The sequence below is a fragment of the Nelumbo nucifera genome, chromosome 6, assembly GCF_055504915.1.
Source record: "Nelumbo nucifera cultivar China Antique chromosome 6, China Antique-T2T, whole genome shotgun sequence".
NCBI lineage: Eukaryota > Viridiplantae > Streptophyta > Magnoliopsida > Proteales > Nelumbonaceae > Nelumbo > Nelumbo nucifera.
This window is the reverse complement of record NC_142654.1, coordinates 40,120,475-40,145,392: the sequence shown is the minus strand read 5'-3', so window position 1 is coordinate 40,145,392 and position 24,918 is coordinate 40,120,475. Positions and strand designations below refer to the sequence as shown.

Here is a 24,918-nt window from a genome sequence, read left to right as displayed (position 1 = left end):
GTGGATGAACGAGATGTCCCCAGTCAATTTCTAGTTAACAGTCATAGTTATCTCGTGATGGAGTCGTTGTAGTGATGTATCCATGATTATTCTATATTATCATATCTGTGATATATAAGTCTATTCCCTTATACTACAAGTAGGAACAATAGATCCATTATTGTCATCTAAAGGAAAAGGGAAAAGGAAATTAAAAATAAGAAAAATCTTAAAAACGTTGTTGAAAACTTGTAAAAGCTTGTAAAGATTATTGAATGTGGATATGGATTGTTTGATAGAGATGTTCTCTTTCAAAATGTTATGAGTTTGGAAGAAATATCTACCTCATTCTTGTTAAAGGCATTTCCTTTCTTATTTGAGCACAAATTTCACTCCTTGATATTCTATGCAATGATGCTAAATTTAAGGAATGATCGGTTGATAATGAAACTAGGAGGCATTTTTTTATGTTAACATGTCATTTTATACTTAATTGATATAGATCTATGAAGTGAACTTTAGTGAATTTTTTCTTATAATTTAACATAGTAATTTTAATATACATTTTTTACTAGTTTGAACTATGCTCCACAGGAAATTGGTTTAATTGACTATGGACATGATAATTTTGGTATATTGTATATATATTTTTACTAGGTCATTTTGGAATGGAGATTATGTGAACAAATGACTAAAGAAGAGCATATTTTCATGTATAATTGATGTGAGACTTACATCGTTAATTTTAGATTTCTTGGTGTGGATTCCATATGTTTTGGCTATGTATTTGTCAGAGTATTTAAAATATAATTGTCTCATTATTTTCCATCAAAATTTGATTATTAAGGATCTCTTTGATTGCTAGAAAATTGGGTTGAGATATGGAAAAATTATTTTCTCAATTATTCATAATGTGTTTGTCTATTGAGAAAAATCTTGTGAGAAAATCCATTTTCCAGTACTTGTTTTCCAAGAAAATTTACACGAGAAAATCATTCTAATAAACTGTTTAACTATAAACATGCATGTAATTTACTTTTCTGATGACATGGTGTGAGTATGACAACTTGTATTCCCAAAAGCATGACACATGCAATTAAACTTACTATGTGGCATAGTTGTGTTAGTAAACTTCCTCAGTCATCAAAGAAAATATTTATGAATTCCAAAAATTTTTACTATGAGCTAGAAGTGCTTTTTTATTTGGACTATATTCATTGTTCAAAGAACCTATTCATGCATTTATCAAAAATTTTACTAAGAGTTAGAAATGCTTCATTATTTGGATGTATTCATTCATCAAAAATCGATTCATGCATTCATAAAAGATATGTTCATTCATAAAAAAATCTATACATGCATTCACAATAAATTTTACAAAGAACTATAAATATTCCATTATTTGAACTTGTTCATTCATCAAAAAATCTATTCGTACATTCACCAAAGGTTTGTTCATTCATCAAAAAACCTGCTAATGTATTCATAAAAAAGTTATACTAGGAGCTATAAGTGTTCCATTATTTGGACTTATTCATTAACCAAAGAAGTTTATGTATTCATTCAATGTCACTTATGGGCACCCAATTTATTTGGGGCTCACATCATGGCTGAATTTTAATGGAGCCACCACCCATCTATATGAAATACATGGGAGTGATGGACCTCTCATGTTAAAAATTCTAAAAATAGAATACTTTCGTACCCAAAGTAGGTACATCTAATGAGAGGGAGAGGGAAGGTATCAAGCACTCATTTCCCTTCACTTGTGTACAATGACATTTCCACTAACTCTTGGAGAAGACTCTCCTAATTCCACTGAAAAGACAAGATTCATGACTAAATTGCAAAATTTGAAGATTGATTCTCATAGACCTTTCGAAATCTCCCTTTGAAGCAAAGATAGGGATCCCTCTTCCTCTTTTTATTTTTTTTTTATTCAAATGGATTTTATACAATTAACATCATTACTAAATTGCAAAATTTGAAGATTGATTCTCATAGGCCTTTCAAAATCTCCCTTTGAAGCAAAGATAGGGATCCCCCCTCCTCTTTTTGTTTTTTTATTCAAATGGATTTTATACAATTAACATCTCTTTTAGAAACCCTAGAGAGTTCACATATTGGGCTTTCTTTTGGATGAGATGGGGGAGCCGCCTAGGTATTCTCGAGATGTTCCTTTTGCTTCAATGGTTGTTGCCTTTGCGAACCCCTTTCCTGCTATTCTTGATCCACCAGTGGTGGATATTCGCATGAAGGTGCCTCCGATCAAGTGGGGAGAACCTGTTGTGGTGTTCTCAAAAGAAGATATTGAGAAATCTCTCTCCCCTCTTCAATTCGCACTAGTTGGAAAATGTTCGTATGGTCACCCTTCCCTTGCTGAAATTAGGGAATTTATGGTAGGTACTTTCAGACTTCAAAGAGCTCTTGTTGTCACAACCCTGGATCCTAGGCATGTGCTTCTCAAATTTGAAAGTGAAGAGGAATATCTTAGGGTTTTGCTGCAAGAGGTGGTTTTTGTCAAGGATTATCTACTAAGATTTCTAAAATGGACACCTGGTTTGGAGTTAGGGTGGGAACCTTCGGTCGTTCCTCTTTGGATCTATTGCCAAAGTTGTTGATTAATCTGTACAATGACAGATATCTGCGATCAATTACGCAGGTAACAGGAAGAGTCCTAAAAGTGGATCTGACAACAACTCGATTAACCAGAACAACGACGGCTAGGGTTTGCTTGGAAGTAGATCTGTTGAAAGAAAACCCTAGTCGTGTTTGAGTTGGACTCGGCAAGGAGGGCTTCTAGAAGAAAATAGTCTATGAGAACCTTCCCAAATACTGCACTTTCTGCTTCAAACATGATCACGGTGAGGGTGATTGTGAACTGAAACTGAAGAGATCTTCAAAAGCAGAGGGAGAAGTCACCAAGACCAATACCACTTCAACTTCAAAGCCAGCAGAACATGAACAAGCCCCCAGAAAAAAAATTGTGAAGCAGGTTTACTAAGAAGTTCGTAGAGCTCCTGCGATTATTACAAAAAGGGAAGTGATAGAAACTCCAATTACGAAGGAGGTCCAGATTCAACAAACTAAAATTCCTGAACAACTGGCGATTCTTACTAAAGGGGTGCGCAAATCATTTGCATCCAAAGATGACATTAGCTTGAAGCCTATTTGACCAATTAATCCGGAGACGATCCCTTTCTCTTCTAGGAAGCCAGATAGGATCTGTGAAAGTCCAAGCTGGAACTAGTTGAAAGATTTTCTTGTTAGGGCACAAAATTGTCAACAATTCTACATGCTGAGTTGCTCGACAAAATTACTGAAAGAATGGAAGGCTCTTCCTACGCTCTCTATGAGGATGAAGCTAGGTTAGAGGTGGAGGCGAACTGGACACAGGTGGTTCGCAAGAAAAGGCCTCGCAAGAAATATGTGTAAAGCGAGAACAGACCAATTACTAGATCGCGGACCTGCCAAGGTAAGATTACTTCTAGTTGTTCTCAATGAATGGTCTCTTCTGGAATATCCGAGGGATTGCAAATGATCCCTCTATCACTCATTTAAATAAACTCTGCAAATTGCATAAATTAGGTGTGGTAGCAGTGGCTGAATCCATGATTGGGGATAGTAGACTATCCTTGATTTCCAAGAGACTTAACATGACTGGGTTCTTGGTTAATATTAGTAGCAAAATTGTTTTGTTTTGGAATAGCTTTTTCTCTGTATAATTGATAGAGGATTGTGATCAAATTCTAACTGTGAAAATTACCACCTCTGCCAATGAGATCTTTTTTCCTTTTATGGTTTATGCTAAATGTAACTAGCTGGAAAGAACAATTCTTTGGGACAGAATTCAGAATTTAGCCTCTTGTATTTCCGACCCTTGGTTGTTAGTTGGAGATTTTAATGTGATTGCTTGTAGAGAGGAAAAGGTGAGAGGGAGAAGTCCTGATGTCTCCGCAATGGAGGATTTTGTTGATATGATAAATGTTGCGGGTTTGATAGATTTGGGTTACTCTAGAAGCATATTCACTTGGTGCAATAATAGAGATGGGTTAGGTTGTGTTTGGGCTCAACTTGACCGAGTTCTGGTTAATTCCAGTTGGGCTCAATCCTTCCCTTTAAAGCCAGTAAATCATCTCAATTGCACCTATTCAGATCATTGTCCCTTGGTTTTTTCTATTGAGGAGAAAAGACAGACTGGTCCCAAGCCTTTCAGATTTTAGCAGATGTGGCTCTCTCATCACACTTTTCACACAGCTGTTAGGATTGCTGGAATAAGGATGTTCATGCCAATCCTTTGATAAGTTTATTTCTCAAATTACATAAATTAAGGAATAAGCCCAAGCAATGAAATTGGAAAGTTTTTGGGAATAGAGGTGTAAAGTGGGCCATGTCGGGCCGGCACGGCATGGCGCCGCCCTCCCCAATGAAAAATTTGGGGGTCGGCCTGGGCCCATGTGGGCATGTGCCATGCCGTGCCATACCACGAGTCGGGCTGGCCCGTGGGCCGAGCCTTGGGCCAGGTTGGGCCGTGTATCGGGCCAAAGCTATTTATTTAAAAAATTGACAAAAAAACTTAAAATTTTAATTTTATATGAATTGTGTGTATAAAATTGCTTATATATGCAATAATTAAATAAATTAGTATAATAAAATTAAAAAAATATATTTATTTTATTAATACATTATATACTATATATTATTATATAATTATAATATATATAATATATATAAATAAATATATATATGGGTCGTGCCATGGGCCATGTTGGGCCGCGCTGCGGGCTGGACCGTGCCAACATGCAAGCGATATGGCCCGCTCGGTCGTGTCATGCCATGCCAGCCCGTGGACCTAAAATCCCAGGCCCAGCACGACCCGCATGGTCGTGTCGGGCCTGGAATGGCCCGTAGACCATCGTGTCAGGCCGTGCCGGGCCGATCCAAGTTCGTGTCGGGCCACGGGCGGCATGGCCCAATTTACACCTCTATTTGGGAATGCTCATCAGGCAGTGAAGGAGGCAAAAGGCAGTGTTCAACATGCAGAAATGAATCACTTATAGATGAATTCGGCTGCTAGTCTCATTGAGCTCAAAGAGGAGAGGTAGAAACTAAATGAAATTCACATACTGGAGGAAATATTCTGGAGATAGAAATCTAGAATTAAGTGGCTAAGAGAGGGTGATAGAAACTCAAAATTCTTTCATCTTTTTGTTAAACTGAATAGAATGCAAAGTAGAATTTGTAAAATCAAAGATTCTACAAGAAATTAGATTACTGACTCAGAGGACATGAAACAGGGTGCAGTGAACTATTTTCGCAATGTTTTATCGGAGGAATGGGCAATTTGCGATGATGATTTGCTGGAGGTCATTCCCTATGTGATAAATCAGGGAGACAATGATCTATTATTGGTCGTTCCTTCTGAGATAGAGATTCAAGAGGTGGTTCACGCCATGGACAGAGACAGTGCTCTAGGACCGGATGGCTTCACGGGGCATTTTTTTGTTTCGTGTTGGGGTATTGTTGGAGCTTATGTGGTAGGGGTTGTCCAATATTTCTCTAATGGTGGCCAGCTCCCGATGAGTTACACTTCCTCTTTTATTACTCTCATTCCTAAATGCAAGGTTCTTGAAAGTTTCACAAATTTTCATCCCATTAGCTTAGGTAAGTTTTGCTACAAAATTCTTGCAAAGATTGGTCGGCATTTTACCTAAGCTAATTTCACAAGAGCAGGGTGCTTTCATACAGGGGCAACACATCATGGACATTTTGGATCTGGTGTAGAAATTGTTAATGATATTGAAAGGAAGGTAGTGGGGGGAAATGTGGTTCTTAAACTGGATATGGCAAAAGCTTATGATCGACTATATTGGGACTTTCTCTTCGTTGTCTTGAGATGATTCGGTTTTAGTGAGGCTTGGATTGAGCTGGTTAGAAAAATGGTTGATAACTGTTGGTTCTCTGTTCTATGGAATGGAGGAATCACAGGATATTTTCAGTCTACCAGAGGCTTGCGGCAAGGGGACCCACTATCCTTGATCCTTGATCGAGAGGCTTTGATGGGGTTTGGAGCCATCGAATGATGCAATACGATGGTAATCCTAAATTTGGAGAATATTAAAAAATGAGGATGGTCTATTTAGAATCTTTTCAAGCAAAGGGTAAAATGGTCATTATGAGGTTTGAAATTTGATAGGTCCTCGATCAAGAGGTTTTGATTGAGTTTGGAGGCTTCGAATAATGCAATACAATGGTGATCTTGAATTTGGAGGGTATCGGGCAACGAGGATAATTTATTTAGAATCTTTTTAAACGAAGGGTAAAATGGTAATTTTTAAGTCTAAAATTTGATGAATCCTTGACCGGGAGGTTTTAATGGGGTTTGGGCATCAAATGATGTGTTATTATGGTGATCATGAATTTAAAAAGTATAAAAAAATGTGGATTATCTATTTAGAATCTTTACAAATAAAGGGCAAAATGGTCATTTTGAGGTCTAAAATTTGATGGATCCTTGATCGATAAGTTTTGATGTGGTTTAGAGGTGTCAGATAATGCAATATGATGGTGATCTTGAATTTGGAGAGTATCGAGCAATGGGGATTTGGTCTATTTAGAATCTTTTCAAGCAAAGGGTAAAATGGTCATTTTAAGTTTTGAAATTTGAAAATTCCTATATCAAGATGTTTTGATGGGGTTTAGATGCATCGAATTATGTATTTCGATGTGATCTTGAACTTGGATAGTATTAGGCAACGTGGATGGTTTATTTAGAATCTTTTTAAGTAAAGGGTAAAATGGTTATTTTAAGGTCTAAAATTTGATGGGTTATCAATTGAGAGGTTTAAAAAGGTGTGTTGCAATGGAGATTTTAAATTTAGAGAGTAACAGGTGACAACGGCGATTGATTTGGGATCTTTCTTGATGGAGGGTGACATTAGGATTTTTTGGGTCTGAATTTTGGTGGATGAGTGTCTTAGTATATTTAGAATCTAGTGGGAATGGTTGTTGGCTCTAAAGGTGGTGGAATCACAGGAATCTGAGTTGCAAGTATTTTCACTAATGAGAAGGCTTAAAAGGGAATCTTGATGTAATGGGTTTGAATCATGAGGCCATTTGGAAGGTTTGATCATTGTAAGTGTTGGAAAATGACTCACTTTGGACTGAATTGGAGTCACCACCCATTAGTTTAGGAAATGAATGTGATGAAACCTCCAGGAATGAATTTCAAAAATGTTTTTGTTTTAATAGCGACTCCATCTGAGGCGCCGACTAGCTAGTCTAGATAAAGAATCAGATGGGAGAGAGAAGGGATTAGGCACCCCTCTCCTAGGTCCAATAGGTGAGGCCCACATGGAAATCCAAACAAACACAATCACAATTAAGCAATCATTTAATTAAACTAGAAACATCAAAGGGAAGCAAAACAAGCTAAGAACAAATCAACACAAGGGAATTTCCCTAATTATTATTATTATTATTTTTATTTATCTTTTTTTTTTACTTTTTTATCATTTGTTTGTGTTATTCTCTTATGGAACCCAAGTTGTATAGTTATTTTACAGAATTACTTTTACTTATTTCTCTTTTTTTTTCTTTTCTGATTTTTAGATTTTATATACACTTCATTTTTTATTATTGTATCACTTTCCACTAACTCGTTTCCCCGTCTCCTAAGTATAGCTGAATTTATTGAACTAAACACTACCTCTCCTTTACCCAATTTACTTCTTTTTTGTTTACAATATTTTCTTTGCTGATTGGACTAATTTGTTCCTCTTGACTTGCCACTTTTTCCATTCTATCAACATACTAAAAGATTGCCTCTACTTCAATGTTTCACCCCGTCCTCATGCTTTATTTTCTTTCCCTTTTTTTTTATCCTTGTTTTTTATTATATTATTTTTCACAGCTTAGGTGATGAGATAATTAGCTATTGGAATATAATTTTTTTTGGTCCAAGAAGTTAAGTAGGGCCCAACATGAAATCAAACTGAAAGGGGTTGTTGGGCCCATTAAGAGGAGAGATTTTTTAAGTGGGACCCAATGTGTTGGCTTATTAGCCCAAGGAGATACTATCAGGGTCTAATAGAAAGGCCAATTAAAGGAAATGATTTATTCACTTGATTTCCATGTACACCGGTCTTATGCAGAGATCAAATTGGAAAGAAAATCACAAATTGGAATTTGTCACTAAATGGCAAATTGATAAAATTTTAATTATGAGTTGGTAAGTCCCATTTATAAGGCAACCTAGTATTTGATATGGGCTTAATGGATCAAATATGGAAGGAAATAAGGGTGGTTAATGGGCTGAATGATATGTGGGCCTAACCCCTTTGCCAAATAGCATTTGATTCCAAGTGTTGGGATCTTAATCAAACCAACTTACTTTAATAAGGCATGTTGGGGATTAATAAATTGATCATCGAATCATCAAATTTGTCATGTCAATCAGCAATAAATGGTGATTAATTGAATTGCAATAAAGATAGATGGAAAGCAATAAATGGTGATTATTGTCATGTGAAATCATTAAACCAGCTCATCGTCTAATGGTAAACTTCTATAAACAGAGGAGAAAACAAGAGGAAAGCTCTAGCCCTCTTTTGGCTCTCTTCCTTGAGCTCCCCACCTCCCTTTGGTTCTCATATTTCGTCTCCTCAATTCTTCCGCCTTCTGCCATAAAGGGACAATTGCACCAAGATCAAGGAAGAAAGAACAAAGACTCCAACTTTTCAATTGCCAAAGCACTAAAATTGCTACACATCAACCAGGGGAATTTGGAGCTTCAAATTCCTGTGATAAAAAAGGGTTCTTTCAATTTTCTGCAATAAAAAAGACATTATTCGTCAAATTCTTGTAGCCAAGGAAGCTGCCACCAAATTGTTACTTGCTTCTCATAATTGCAAGTTCTAGTCACAGTTTCGGATTTTGTCCAAGACAAGGGAATTAGAGGATTTTCTTTACAAAAAGAAAAAAAAAAGAGTTTGAATCCTATTTACATTTTTGTAAAAAAATAAAATAAATTTCTTTGAATTTGTCGTGCTCCAAATTTTGCACGAAATTTGTGTCGACACCAGCAAAGCTGAAATCCTTCACCTCAGCACCATGAAGCTAAAACCCAAAAAAAAAAGCTAAAAAATAATCCGATTCTAACAAATCTAAACAACCTAAATGAAGAACTAAACAGTACTTAATCTGCAATATAACAATCTGATTCTAACTAGCAAAACCCATCATATCTTAGCTTCAGATCAACTTGGAGCAAAACAAACATAACAATTTGATGTAACAAAATGACTAAAAGAAAAGGATGTAATAGGATGCCTGATTTATTAGCTACCATATTCAAACAAAATTCGACCTTCTATGAGAGAAAAAGGAGATCAAAATGAAACCAACACTATTGCTATCAGCAATGCATTTAAGTACAAAATCCTAACCGGTCTTCTCTCTTTGAATGGTTAAATAAAGGACAATCAAAACACAAGGAGAAGACCGTAGCATATCTAGGCAGATTCCAAAGAGCTGTAGAGATGCCAGTTCGGCGGATTGATTTCAGAGGGTGATGCGGGCTAAGGGATGCATCGAAGAGATCATTGATGAGGTGGGATGATTCCAGTGCAAATCATGTCCAAACTCGATAGGGAAGCTTCAATGGGCTTTTGGTAGTCAGCTCTGTTCAATCGGCGGGCATAGTAGAGATTAACGATGGGTTGGAGTGCCTAAATGGTGAACGGTATTGGTATAAATGGTGGAGGATGAGAAAAACCTAAAGAAACGATACGAAACCACCCAATAAAATGGAGAAATTCAAATGAGTATCACCGCTATAAAGTGTTTTCCGACGACTGAGAATAGAGATGAAGAGTTGGCGATGATTTGAATGGCAACAACGAGAAGAAGAGGAGGAAGAAATGGAAAAGAAGTAGGAAAGGGAGAAAAAGTAGAAGAGGAATGAGTAAACAACAATTGGGAAAGAGCAGAGTGTCAAAAAGTGGAAGAAGGAAGAAAAATAAAAAAGGAAGGAAAGCAAGAGAGGAAGAAAGAGAGTGGATGAGTAAAAGAAAGGGGGCCCGTAATGGAAATCGAAGTGAGCTCACCGCAGCTGTTGCCCTATTCGGCCTGAAATGGAAGACGATGAACAGTGAGGATTTCGAATTCTATTGGAATGAGAAAGTTAGGTTTGTTTAAATAGTAGGGTACGATGGCAATTTGCTAATTTTGGGGATTCAGAGGGGTAACTTCATAATTTTGGGAAATTTGGGTCAAACCAGATCTAAGGAGGTCTAACCGGGATTCTAATCCAATGGTGGGTGTTCTAGGACAAAGATTAGATGGTCGAAATGGGTTATAGGTACATAGAGGGGTTTTGCATGTACAGGCTAATGAAATTAGCTGAAATGGAATCTTTTTAAATGAATGGTGGGTATTTCAATTTGAAATTTGGCAAGGTAGAACTCTTGCACGCCCTAAGTTGATTAGGGAAGTTAGATTGGGTCAATTGAGTTCGGATCAGGCAGATCTCGAAGAGTAGTGGTTTGGTCAATCTAGGGTCTTGAAACGAAATCTTTGTGTGATTGAGGGGAAAACGAGGGTATTTTGGGTTGAAATTTTATAGGTGGGTACTTTAGAGTATCTAGGAACTGGCGATATTGTCTGATTGGTTCAAGGAAATCAAGATTATAGGAATTTAAGTCAACAAGAAGACCCAAAATGTAATATTGGTTCGGTAGAGGGGTGAATGGGAGAATCTTGGGTTGAAACTTTATGGGCAAGTGTTTTGATGTATCTAGGGCTCAATCATATGGTATGATTGGCTCAGATGTGTTTGGATCAAGGAGTTGAAATGGGATCTTCACTTGACGAGAGGGTAAACAGAGGAATTTTGAGTTAAAAATTTGTTATATAAGTATTTTGGAGGTCTTGAGTCTGGTGGTGGTGTTTGATCTAAGGGTCAAAGTGTAGACAAGGCTTGATCAGGGCATTATATTGGTATGAGTAAACTTAACGATGGATTTGAAGGGTTTTGGGCTAAAGGTTAGGTTTCTTGGGTTTTAGGGTGTTGTGAAGAGATTGGGAGGGTCTGATAAGGAATTTGGCGGGAATTGTGGGTTCAAGTGGCAAACCGAATAGAAATTGGGGGTTGACAATTGTGTTAATCATTGGTTTTAGGCTTGAAATGTAAAGTAGTGTTAGGTATGTCAAAATGGAATCTTTGATGGATGAATGACAAAATCAAAGAATTTAAGGCTGAAATTTGATGTGATTGGTTGTTTAAAGGATTTGCTTCATGTGGCAGAGTTTGATCGTGTGGCAGGTGTGTGTGGTGGTGTAAGCACAATCGTTATTGTCGAAAAGGAATCTTGTCAATTTAAATGTATTTTAGCTGAAATTTGGTTCCCTATGGTTTTGATACGTTCTAAAAAAAGTGGTGAGGTCGAATCGGACATTAGAAAGTGTGAGAAGTGGGTTGGAGTGGGGACAATGCAAAAATTGGGTGCTGACACTACTAGTTTAACTTGTTCATTCCATGCACTTATAATCATCCATATACCAATAAATCCATTAATGTAGAATATATCCATACAATCCACCTAACACAAGTATAGTTTAATGATCATCAAAAGAAAGTAGATTGACCATTGCAAAAGAAGGGACAACCATTAAATAGCCAATGCATCCCATGAAAATATACAAAATGGGTATAAAGGCTTAACTATCGAAACAAGTTTTTTGTCATATATAGTTAGTATCTAATTTGTTAGTAAATGTAGTTCTAATAGTTCAAGTCTTTCATTCCTCCCTTCAATATGGAGGCCCCAACTTTATTTGAAGCAATGCCTTCCTCAGGTGTGGCTCCACTTCGTAAAATGTTATAACTCAACTTTTAGATTCAATTAAGAAATCATATGCTTTCATCAGAAATGCCACTGAACATCCTTTTATGCTCATAACATATACCTACATCTTCTCCTTGCTAAACAAACCAAACCCTCTCTCAATTATAAATGTGAGCTTCTTAAGATATGTAACAATGTCTTGCATTTGTTTAGTAACAATTGAAGCATATGACTTTTGATTTCCTAAAACTCTTCCTTTTGGATAATTATTTGCCTCTAATGGCCTTGCCTAAAGGTTGGGGATCTCCAAAAATCTCAACATCATCAATATCATCAAAAACATGTTCAACATTCAGTGTTGCACTAGTGGCAGATGCAAAAAATACATCTTTCTTATTCAACTCCTTGTCTGTAAAGGCACCATTTTTAATCACTTAATCATTTCCATAGACCAATGCAATACGTTGGAAGGGAGGCAGGTGCCATGTGCCTGGAACGTAGACAACCTAAGAAAATACTACCTATGAGCTCAAGAGTCAAGCATTCGTGACTTCAACCAAGTGTTCAAAAATTTCACCAAGTATAGAAGACCACCCGCCTCAACGACCTGATCAAACTGCCCTGCATAGAGCACACGTCAGCTAAACTACATTTTAAAGGGGATGCCAAGTCACTTTAAGCATAAAGGCCCCCTATGCCGACATGATAACGACCTTGGCATATCAATAAAGCCTAGTCGCTTCGGCATATAGGTAGTTTAGTAACATATCATATTATGCCCAGTAGGCACATAGGCAGTTCGAGTTACATTCCATACTATGCCTAGTCGCCTCGACACACAAATACCTTGGGTTAATCCCATACTATGTCTAGCCACTTTGAGATCTAGGCACCTCGGGATAAACTTGCACTTAGATTATTTTTTGAAGTTTCAGGTTTTGTGAAGTGCTAAAAAGAGATAATAGATGTGAGGTATGCAAAAAATAAGTTTCATTCATTGAAGCTTGACAAAATTACATTGTTATCATCATAAAAAGAAAAGAGAAAAGAAGAAAAAGGGGGAAAGGTTCTTTAGACCGAGCTCGGAGGCTCGGTGTAGTACATATTTACAGGGGGGTCCAAGAAAAGATGTGAAGGTTTTAAATATCACGGGGCTCCTTGTCCCCAACTCCAGCAACTACAGAAGCGCCCTCCTCGGTGGCTTCTTCCTCGATAGCATCCTCACTAGCAGCCTCCACGTCGGCCTCCTCCTCCGTAGCACCCTTGTTGGCGTCATCGTCTTCCCTTTGAAATCTAGCTCCAAATCAACCTAGTCGGACATTTCTTTGGTGCAAGCCGAAGACTTGATGGGTACGAGGTTGAGCTCGGGGCACACCGACCTCACCAACATTCGGTAGAGTTTGAAGCCCTGACAAAAGGTCGTAGTTTCGAACTCCCATTTCTCTTCCAACCAGCCTGACAAGACCTTGAACGCCTCGACGGCATGAGCCTTAGCAGCTTCCTTCTCCTGGAGATCCTTCTTGAACTTCATGTTGTTGAGCTCCAGTTCCTTGATGAGGTCCCTCTCAAACACCAGCTCGTCTTACAACTTATGATGAAGTCAACAGCCTGCTCTAGTTGGGACTTATATTCATTTGTTGCCGCCTTGGCATTATCAGCCCTCACTAAATGACGCTCAAACTATTTTACAAGATAGTGGACCACAGAGTTCATCTGCAAAAGAGAAGAAATTGGCTTAGTACAAGGAAGCAGCTCGAAAGCAACATAATGAAGAGTTCAGAAGCTTACCACTATGACGCAGCGCATTGCTTTGGCGCCCAGCTCGGCAAGCCCCATCTCGGCCATATTGGAGACCTCCTCGGGAAAGATGGACTCTTTGCTTTTGATCAAGGCCGTCCTAAAGTCCATGATGGACCGTCTCTCCTTGGGAGCCTCCTCGACTATTGGAGCTCTAGGTTTCAAAGGGTACGCCTCAAACAAATGGTTCACCTTGATCTCCTGCGTAGGCCTTTTCGCCCAATCTTCCTCGACAAGATCGACCACCGAGACCTCTTCTACTATGGCTAGTGCAATGGGCTTAGGAATGAATGCCCAAGGTGCATCCTTGTGAGACGTCTTCCTCCTCTTTTTCTCCCTCATGTCAGTGAGGAACCCCGGAGTCGCGACACCTGACATGTCACATTTACAAGAAAACTGAGAGTTAGTTAGATCAATATGAAGCAAAGAAGTTAAACACCTGTACCCAAGACCATGACCATCCTAGAGGACTCATCCCAACTTGAATCAGCTCCTCCTTGGCTAAAAAGTCATCTAGCTTCAGCTCACGCTTTACCAGGTCACACATCCTGGCCTGCATTTGTTCACTCAACTCTTCCCTAACGACTTTGATTCCCTTTCTCCAATGTGTCGGGAAGGGCCACCTAGTAGATTGGGTGACAAAAAAATATTTGCTTTTCCAAGCTAGAACTTTAGAGGGAAACCCGTGGAGAAGTTTGTATCTGGGCTGGTCGGACAAGTAATAGCTAAACATGACTGAGCTACTGGCAGGGTTTCATTTGATTTTGTAGAGGGTGGTGAAGGTTTTGATATCTAGAGGAAGGCCGAGGTGGAAGAAAAGGGAAATCATACCGACCAGGGTACGATTAGAGTTTGGATACAATTCACTGAGGGTGATATCATAAAAGCTTAAGATCTTGGGGATGAAGGGGTGAAGTGGGAAGCAGAGGCCAACCTTTAGAGCCTCTTCGAAGACTGCGACCTCATTCTCCTCGTTCTCCCAAGGAAAACCATGAATGGAAGAGAATAACCAAAGGTGTCTAGAATTTTGTATTGAGCTGCCATACCGCAAATGGCATCGGTAGTCAGCTAGGTAGGACCAAAGTGGTCCGGTTCTCTAGGCCTAACTGGACGATGGGAAGACAAGGCCCTTTTATGGGAACCTCATCAGTCTCGGACCGAGGTGCCCTCCTCGGCCTGATTGGACTCAACCCTCTCCCCATTGGACTCGCTACCTGACATACTAGAAGGAAAAGTAGAGAGAAATGAAACGAGCAAGGAAGATGACTTACCAAGAAGAGAGAAAAACCAACCTAATGACATTGAAGACACTGACAACAGCATGATCTATGACCTCCGAATACATGAGAGATCAAAATGGGACAAAGAAAAATGGGTCCCCAGGGGCCCTACTTATAGCCGCCTTAACCGATCATGGACGATCCAGATCAAACAGATCCGATGGCTCCCAAGGGTGCGACTGTTCATATTCTGAGGACGAATTCAGTTGAACGTGTTTTTGATGTCCGTAGAATTTATAGATCACATGACGTGCAAACCCGAAATGCGACCTCACCCCATAAGGTCGAGCCAGTGGGGTTGTTCTGGTCTAACCTGTTGGTTAGACCTCTGTTGAACCAAAGACCAGGCCAAATTCATCCAGCTCATCGAAAACTCCCACTTCGAGTTGATTACCTCAGGCTCGGGAGTGGGGGGCAATTGATGAGGGATAATTTGGCCCGACCAGTGACATGATGACACATAGAGTCCAAGTCAGTAGTCCAACTCACCTTGGGCACCTTGGGTCACTTATCTAGTACCGGAGTCCGAGCATCTTGTGACACCCATCGACCTACCGAGGTGCCACACAGCCTCCTAGAAGCAAGCCAATTGTCTTTGATCTCCTCGGGATCACACTACAAGTCAATGGGTTGTGCCTTTGTCCTGCCCAAATCGGACAGTCATAGATAAGCCTTATCAGCTTACGCGGAGTCCATCTTCAGGTGTGGAATGGACTTCGAATTAGATGGGCATGTGATGTCAGACATGTTTCATGAGGCCTATGGCAGCTCGCCTATATAAAGGCATCATCTCCAGCCTTACAAGGTACACGCGATTTAGCTCTCAATTTGGCATTCTAAGCTATCAACTCTCTCACAAATCTTCCACGCTAACTTAAACATCGAAGTGCCCACACCGGGTAAAGTACCCCATGACCTCTAATCTACTTGTCTTGCAATTCGACCCGGCCATGTAGCAGTTCAACATTTGAGATGCCTTCCAGCAAGGAGCAACCAGATCACGCTACATCAATAATCATTTAAAAAAAGAGTGCATATAGAAAAAAGTTATACAACAAGAGTTCAATAAAAGTTATATCACAAAGAGAAAAAGTTAGGCTACATGAAGAAATTACCATCTCTGAGACGAATTCCTTCCCTTGATTTTTCATTTTTACTACCTGACTAAGAATGTTGGAAGAGTTATGTATTATTTGCTTTGTCATCATTTAAATAATCCATTCCTACATCATCCTCAATATCAACTATTTCTTGGTCATACTAATGCATGATAAAATCATATGGTTCTACACCCATGACATGGTTGTGTAAGATGCAACATGTAGATACAATTTTCATGAGACTTAAAAGGATAATATTCTTGAGATACCAAAATTGGAAAGCATTTCTTCAATACCCCAAAGATTCATTCGACAACATTTATAAGTGATGTCTACCAAAGGTTAAACAGTTCTTTTGGGTTCTTAAGTTGATGTGCACCACATTCTTTTAGATGGTATCATGTGTTTCGATATGGTGTAATGAATCTTGTCTTTAATGAAAATCCTACGTCTACAAGATAATATTTACCTATGTAAAATATAGGGAAAATTCCCGATTAGTACCCTGTACTTTGGGCCTAGTGCCGCTTTGGTCCCCAAACTTTAAACTGTGACAATTCAGTACCCAAACTTTTAAAACGTGACAATCTAGTACCTGTTGTTAACTAGTTGTTAATCAGCCGTTAAATGGCATTTGAAAAAGACACAAATGCCCTGCAAGTGTTATTTAATTTTCTTTATCAACCATCTAAACGTTGACAAAAAATTAACAGTCCTAAATCCTTGCCTTTTTCCATTCAAGAAAGTTGGGGTCACGTTTGAATGGACATTCTAGTGACCCCAACTTTCTTGAATAGAAGAGGCAAGGATTTGAGACTGTTAATTTTTTGTCAATGTTTGGATGGCTAATAAAGAAAATTAAATGACACTCAAAGGGCATTTGTGTCTTTTTCAAATGCTACTTAATGGCTGGTTAACAATTAGTTAACAACAAGTACTGGATTGTCATGTTTTGAAAGTTTGGGTACTAAATTGTCGCATTTTAAAGTTTAGGGACCAAAGTGGCATTAGGCCCAAAGTATAGGGTACTAATTGGGAATTTTTCCTAAAATATAAGAAGTTAGAAACACATACATACTTACCTATTAAATAAAATGTCTCTTGTGAGAGTTTATTAATACATTGAGGGACCTCTAATTTATGCTTTCTCATTAAAGATTGTTAAGCATGTAAGAGTTTGATGTAGTACCTTCCCAACCAAGTAATACATATGTGAACCACAAATTAAAGTCATGTAGCAAGGATGTTTTGTGTGGGGTAAGATTTACGACCTCAAAACCTAGCAACACTAGCAAAAGGGTCTTTTACAAGGAAGTGTAAGCCATTATTTTCCCCAACACAATCATGCTAGTAGACTTATGTATTTTATTATGCATTATTATGGGTGTATATGTGCTACAAAAGACATTATCACTTATGTTACCTTGAAATATGGTAAATGAAGTCGGGTTCTAATTTTTGGGGGTGTTTTAGTACCACTTGGGGGTGTTCTTTTTTAGGATTTTGAGAGGGGGGAAAATTGGTCAATTGGATTTTGGTTCCCATTGACCAAGAATCCCATGTTCTTTTTTCAGATTTATGTGGAGACTAGGGAAAGTTTATTTTCCTGAGTATCACTTACCCGGGTAAGTGATACCCATCTCCCAGGTGGGTAAATAACTTTCCCACATAGGAGGAAAGTTTCCAATACTTGAACAAGACAAGAATGGCCCCTTTAATAGTAGACTTTTATGGCTAAAATGGTCATTGCGCTTATTTACCTGGGAAATAAAAGAACATGGATATCCACTTACCCGGATAAGTGTTCCCCAAGAAAAACTTACCCAGGTAATTGCATTTATCCAGATAAGTGATTTACCGAAAAGCGAATGGGGCCTTGGTTGAATCAAGTACATATCCTCCAATCTCAACAATGCATTCAATATGTTGTTGAAATGGTGGTTCATAGTCTCACCAAACCAACTAAAATAAAAGCCCATTGTTTTCTTCCTAACATTGTGTGCTAGTATGTGTAGGAATCCTACCACTTTTTCTTCTCCCGTGTACTTCATTGTAGTTTTCCCCTTAATTGCTTATAACAATCTATTTCTCTTTGTCCATATAGTCTATCTAATAAATCCCTTCATTCTATATCTAAGCTTACCGATGATTCCCTATTAAGAGTGTAATTGCAACAATTCTTGCAGCATTGAGAGTGTAATTGCGACAGTGGCACTTGCAGCCCCAACAATTGCATGAAGCAAATATCGGTCCATGTATTTATAGATAATAAATAAATATATAAATTAGAGGATGCATTCTAGAATGCCAATATAGTTTGCATGCTGGAAAAAATAGTTAAGGAGAAAAATAAAGCAATCATCAACCATGAATAAGTGTAAGTGTGTACTATTCTCTTAAATTTTTATTTTAACTTTTTTATCTTAAATTTGGAATAAATGTCGATCTATAAATCTAAGATTTTTAAAAGTTAGAGGTTTCTAACTCAAATTTGGACACAAAACACCCTATTCCCCTTTCTCTTTCCCTCATTCTTACTTATATTCACCTAATATATGGATAACATATGAGAAAAAAATACATACAAGTACAACACATCAGGATTGGATTATTTTTCTTTTTCTTTCTTTTTTTGGTAAAAATACTTGGACTATGTTGCATCACTTGAGGCTTCATCCCATCCTGATTTCAAATTGGATTGGTGTTTTCCAATAGGGGTCTATCAATGGTTTATAATTTTTCACTTTACACAACCCCTATTTCAGTTCTAAAATCTTTAGAAAAAAAGATCCAAAGAGATTTCCTTTGGGATGGATTGGATGGTAAGAGGTACTTGCATCTTGTGGTTTGAAACCAACTTTGTTTACTAAAATTACAAGGGGGTAGGGCAACTAACCTCTTAAAGAAGTAAACAAAGCTAAGGTTGAATAATCCAAGGGAAACATGGAGAGGAAAATCAATTTTGGCCCACAACTGAGGTTAGATACTCTTATGGGGTTAGCATATGGAAGGGCACATATAAGCCAAATTAGATGATATGGAGTAACGTTATTTTCAAACCAGGTAAGGGTGATGAAATTGCTTTTTGGAGTGATAAATGGTTATAGAATCAACCTCTAGGAAATTGCTAGCAATTATTAATCAGTGTATCTTATGCCAAGATGAAGTTGAAGATGTTGCTCATCTCTTGATTTGGTGCCTAGTCTCATATCATATTTGGTGTTATTCACTAGGTGACTTGCAATCTTTGGTTGTGGCTTGATGACCATCATAGGTTTTTAGTAGAAGGGAAAAGAGATTATGGTAGATGCTAGTTGGAACTCTATGCTAGACCATTTGGTTGGAGTGTAAGAATAGGGCCTTCAATCAGGTGGGGGTAGAACTTGAGTGGTTAATTGGAAATGAATGAGTAATGGATTAGTAAAGAGGTGTTTGTAAATCAATGGGAAAATGATTTTGTAAATGAATGAATAGTGGATATAGTCAGGATGGAAAATGGGTGGGTTGGGTTGGGTTGGGTCGGGTAAGGGTTGAATACCAAACCACCCATATTGACCCACCAACCCACCATGACCCATCATCAATCCTTATTAAAGGGTCATAACCCATCCATATTGACCCTTAACCACCCTCACCCACATTGACCCACTTACCCTCACCTATAAATACAAAAATGGGTTGGGATGGTGCATATACCCGAAATAATAATTTCTAAGAGGAACATCTCTCTCTCAAGATTGTCATGTGGTAGAAACGGGTCGAGTTGACCCGTATACCGAAAATAACAAATTTGTGAGAGGAACATCTCTCAAGACTGCCATGTAGCAGAAATAGGTCTGGACAACCCATATACTTGAAAATAACATTTTTTTAGAGAATAATCTCTCTCATGGATGCCACATGAAAGAACCAGGCCAGGTTAACACGTGTACTAGGGGTGATCATTTCAGCCCAGCCCGGCCCGCATATATTTAAACTTACACATTTTGTGTATAATGTATACATATTATGTATACATGTTATTTTACATTATATTATATATTTTATATATAAATATTATAACATGACATGTATAATTTATATTATATGTAATATTTTATATTATATAATGTATAAAATAAGTTTATACGCATGTTTTGTCATTTAATATATAGATATGTAATGTTTTATATATGAGTGACATTGGCCCAAAAATCAAGCCCAGCTCTGCCCAGGCCCATATAGACCTGGGCTAGGGCTTATGTTTCAGGCCCAAAACCCCCGGCTCGGGCCTAAGCTATAGCTCTTATCATAAGTGCAAAGCCCGGCTTGGCCCGACCCATAATCACCCGTAACGTATACCCAAAAAAAAACATTTTGAGAAGATCATCTCTCTTAAGACTGCCACATGACAGAAATGGGTTGGGTTGACCCATATATTCGAAAAAACATTTTTGAGAGAATCATCTCTCTCAAGACTACCACGTGACAAAAGATGGGTCATGTCAACCCGTATACCCAAAAATGCAAAATTTGTAGATAAATGTAGAAAATGAAAAAAAAATGCCAAAAGATTGTAGGAAATTTAGAAAAATACAGAAAATACCAAAAAATTATGAAAATTTTAGAAAAATACTAGAAAATTGCAAAAAATGTAGAATTTTTTCAAAAAAATCAGAAAAAATGTAAAAACAAACTAGAAAATTACAGGAAATGCATGAAAACACCAAAAAAATGCATAAAAGCACCCAAAAATTGTAGAAAATGCAGAAAAATACCAAAACTATAGAAAATGCATAAAGTTTATAAAAGTACTTTTGCAAAAGTGCTTTCATAGAAGTACTTTCGTAAAAGTGCTTTTGTAAAAGTACTTTTATAAAAGTGCTTTTATGCTTTCATAAAAGTACTTTTATAAAATTGCTTGTGTAAAAGTAATTTTGTAAATGTGTTTTCATAAAAGTGCTTTTATGCTTCCATAAAAGTGTTTTCATAAAAGTACTTTCATAAATTGCTTTCGTGTAAAAGTTCTTTGTAAAAAGTACTATAAAAATGTGTTCATGTAAAAGTACTTTTGTAAAAGTGCTTTCTTAAAAGTACTTTTCATAAAATTACATTATAAAATTGCTTTGGTAAAAGTGTTTTTGTGTAAAATTGTATTTGAGCACGAAAGTTAATAAAATCTATTTTATTTCATTTATAATCATAAAATGAGATGTGACATGGTGGTTTGGATTTATAATGAGATGTGTGCGCATTAAGAGACTTGAGTTCAAGTCACTTCAATTGTTGTATTTTTGAGATTTCGCGGGTATAGACCCAACCCATCCTCACCCACGCGACCCAATCCACCATGACCCTTTTCACTGATCCTAATGGGTTACTTGACCCATATTGACCCGCCAATGGAATGGGTGGGTTCCAAGGTGGGTGGATTGGGTGGATCAAATGGGTTGGAGTCAAGATCTAATGGGTTACTTGATCCATATTGACCCGCCAATGGAATGGGTGGGTTCCAAAGTGGGTGGATTGGGTGGATCAAATGGATTGGAGTCAAGATTGCTAGCCTTAGTCATAATGTTAAGTACACTTTCTGTAGAGTAGAGGCCTATATATTTCTCTTGTACCAAATTTGAGGAACTCTCTCCCTCCTTTTCAATAATATATTACAATATTTTACCTTAATAGTCTATGGACCTCTTATCTCAGCTATTAGAATGACACCAAGTATGTATATACATTTGCTTGTTGGGCCCCCTTGCTCTCTAGAAAAATTTTTCAAAATGATATTTTTCATGTTGTAGACTTCAACCTGATACTGGGCTATCTGTTGGAGCTATTGTTGGCATTATTGTTGTTGCATGCGTGGTTCTAATATTGATTTTAATATTCTTTAGATGAATGCTTACCTAAGAAGAAAGGACCTTGACAATGGTAAGAAAATTCATTTAAACTTGTGTTTTATAGATCAACATAAACTAAAAAACCCAGTTCTCTTCATCACTTTTTTTTTTTGCCTTTTTGGTGACTAATTCATGTAACAAGGCCTTTATAGGGGAAATGTTCCATAACTAATCCTTTTGAACTTGCTGGCATGCTATATTCTAAGATTTTTTAGATGAAGGTACTCTTGAACCAATAGGGTACATGGAAAAGGTTTGAGGATCCTTTGACTTTACTCATCCATGATAGTGTGTGGAGGGTCTAATCCGGAAAAACTAAAGGGGATTTGTGGCTAGCATTTTGCCATATTTTTTACTATATGCCATTTGTTATTTTGAAGTGACTAACCTCTTCTACTTGTTCATATATAATGAATATACATCCATCCCTTTTACAACATAAAGAATATGATGTATGACAATGCAATTTAAAAATGCCTACTTGCTGATTTAGAGTAGAACATAGGGTTGGAGTAGAGTGGGATCAAAGGATTTCTATCATATGAAAGTATGTTGGTTGACTTGGGCATGGAGAAATTTATATGAATAATAACAAAATTCAAGAATCAAGCAAAGAATATGTCATCAAGTTCAAAAGATAATATGACAAATTTGAGAATGAAGAAAGTTTTGAGTCAACCAGGGGTAGGGTTGGGTTGTTATTTTCTTTTGCATTCTCATATATCTGATTTTTCCTCCATTTGACCCTTCATTAATTAATCCTTATTAAATAAATAAGGTTAAGGAATTTAACATATACTTGAATAAGCGTTAACATCACAATATGTTGTGAAAGTGGCATATGACATTGCAAGACTTTAATTTGCCATGTTAAATATGATTTGAAGTGCCAAAGAGCAAAAGCTAGGAAAATACCTAAATTTTAGTTGGACTTGAGGTATGCTGCATAGAAACTTCTTATACAATTTACTTAACTTTTATGTAGGCTCAATAAACCAAAGAGTGTGAATATGATACCAAAAAGGCATGATACCGTAACAACTAGTAACTAATCTATTGGTACCATAAAAATGGTAATCACTCAACCATTATTTATCAAAATTCATGAGAGCAGAGGGTCTAATTGGTCAAAGTTCTTCCAACACCATTGTCATACCCTTCTAACATCATAGCAATTGCCTAAACAAAAACATGAAACAATCCATAAATATTCTAGAACTCTATAAATGAAAAAAGAAAAATGAGAAAGTAACCTAGGCTCCTACTTTTACTTAACCTAGGCACAACAATAAATTTTTTGATATATGTCTTTCACAATATAGATTCTGAAACACGAAAAAAAGCATAAAAATAAAAAAAAAAAAAGATATTGTAGTAGAACAAAGAGTCAGATACTACTACTAATGCAAGGAATAAAACATGGTAATTTCCATTACTAATCATATGATATCTCCAATTTGAACTTGACTTTCTTATATCAATTTAGCAGTTCAGATCTCATGATCTAGGCTGTCTAAAGGGTATCAAATGAAATTCCTAGAGGTTAAGAAAATGAATGTAGTTGACCATTATGTGGTAGCATAGAAAAAGAAAATATTGCCTAAAGTAGAATGATGGGCTTCGAAACATAAGCCCAGTAAATTTATTAGAACAAAAAATTCATAATAGTAGAAAATGCAATATTTTTTTCAAGCTATTGGTTTAGGTTGTTGTTCATGAAAGATTGAAGAAAATAAATTGTAGTATTTTTTATAGATTATATTTAACTTGTGCAAAAATTATTATTGATTTTACAAAGATTGGATGGAATAAAAACAAAAATAGAGAAAAGAAAACATGGTATCTAAAGTTGATTATCAAGGAATTTTATTTAAAAGAAGCCATGAATCATAGACATCGTATTTGGAAACTAAATCACAATATGGCATCTTGACTAAAAAAATGTTAGTAACTAACAACAACCAAAATAGAATGAAAATACATGAGAAACAATGGGATAGAGAGAGTAGGGGCATTACCTCAAGTTTAAAACAAACACATTCCTGGATTTCGCACAGATCTACACAAACGAGGTGAAATTGTTAGATTTGGAAAACCATGTGTATTTGGAAGTTTTACAAAGGGAAATCATACGTAGGGCAACCACAAAGAATGACAAAAACCCTAGTGCAACCAAATCTCACCGATGGGTTAAAATGAATGAAAAAATGAAGAAAAAGGACATGGATACATGTTCATGAAGAATGGGGTTTCAATTCGACAAAACCTTTGTCAAAGACAATAAAAGCAACAATTAAGCTTCCATATTAAGGGGAAAAAATGAAGATAGGGAAGAAGGAATAATGGACCAAAAAACCATAAAAGGGTAGAATAGAATCGTCAAAGTAAGTTGTTCATGGATCTTGTCTTACCTGTCAAAGAGATGGACAAAGAAGCTGTAGAAGATATGGCCATTGGGATGCACTTACAAGGTAGATGAGACTGTCAAGTTCTTGATTTAAAAAAGCTTGATAAATTTTCTCATACGTGTCTTAGCCTTCTCTTTTCCCTTTGGGGTCACATTGTTTTGGTGCGATATTGCTCACTTGTTTTTTGGATCCTACATCCCCTCATTTCTCATCCCAAAACACTGTATATAACAAACAAACACAGGAAAAGGGGATCATTTAAGAATATTCCTCTTTTCCCATGCCATTTCCAACAATCAAACAGACCTTACCTAATTTTCCATATGTTTTTTTTTTCTCTAACCAAACAAGGAAAAATTAATTTCCCTTATTTTTCATTGATTAACTAAACAATGGATAGAGAAAATTTTTCTTTTTCCTTTCTTTCCCTTCCCCTCATTTCCTTCAAACCAAACATAGCCGAAAGGACAATATATTTGATCACTCATCAAACTTTCATTGCATATGAGGGTTTATTTACTCAGTTGTTTTGATTGATCAAAAACCACACGAGTGGGCCTGGGCCATTTGTCTAGACTTAGAACTTGATCAAGACCTTAGAACCCAAATGGGACAGGCATAGGCAATGG

The 24,918-nt window shown here is 37.1% G+C and overlaps 1 long non-coding RNA gene across 2 annotated transcripts; it reads right to left on the bottom strand.

Moving 5' to 3' along the window:
- Nucleotides 1–8,021: 8,021 nt before the first annotated feature.
- Nucleotides 8,022–24,471, bottom strand: LOC109115708 (uncharacterized). 2 transcript variants are annotated; one of them, XR_016077740.1, is made up of 3 exons: nt 24,293–24,471; nt 23,900–23,940; nt 8,022–8,807 (listed from the first exon to the last, which is right to left on the bottom strand). It is a non-coding gene; the product is annotated as an uncharacterized LOC109115708 (long non-coding RNA). The 2 variants fall into 2 exon arrangements; XR_016077741.1 differs by lacking the exon at nt 8,022–8,807 and adding an exon at nt 22,696–23,060.
- Nucleotides 24,472–24,918: the final 447 nt, after the last annotated feature.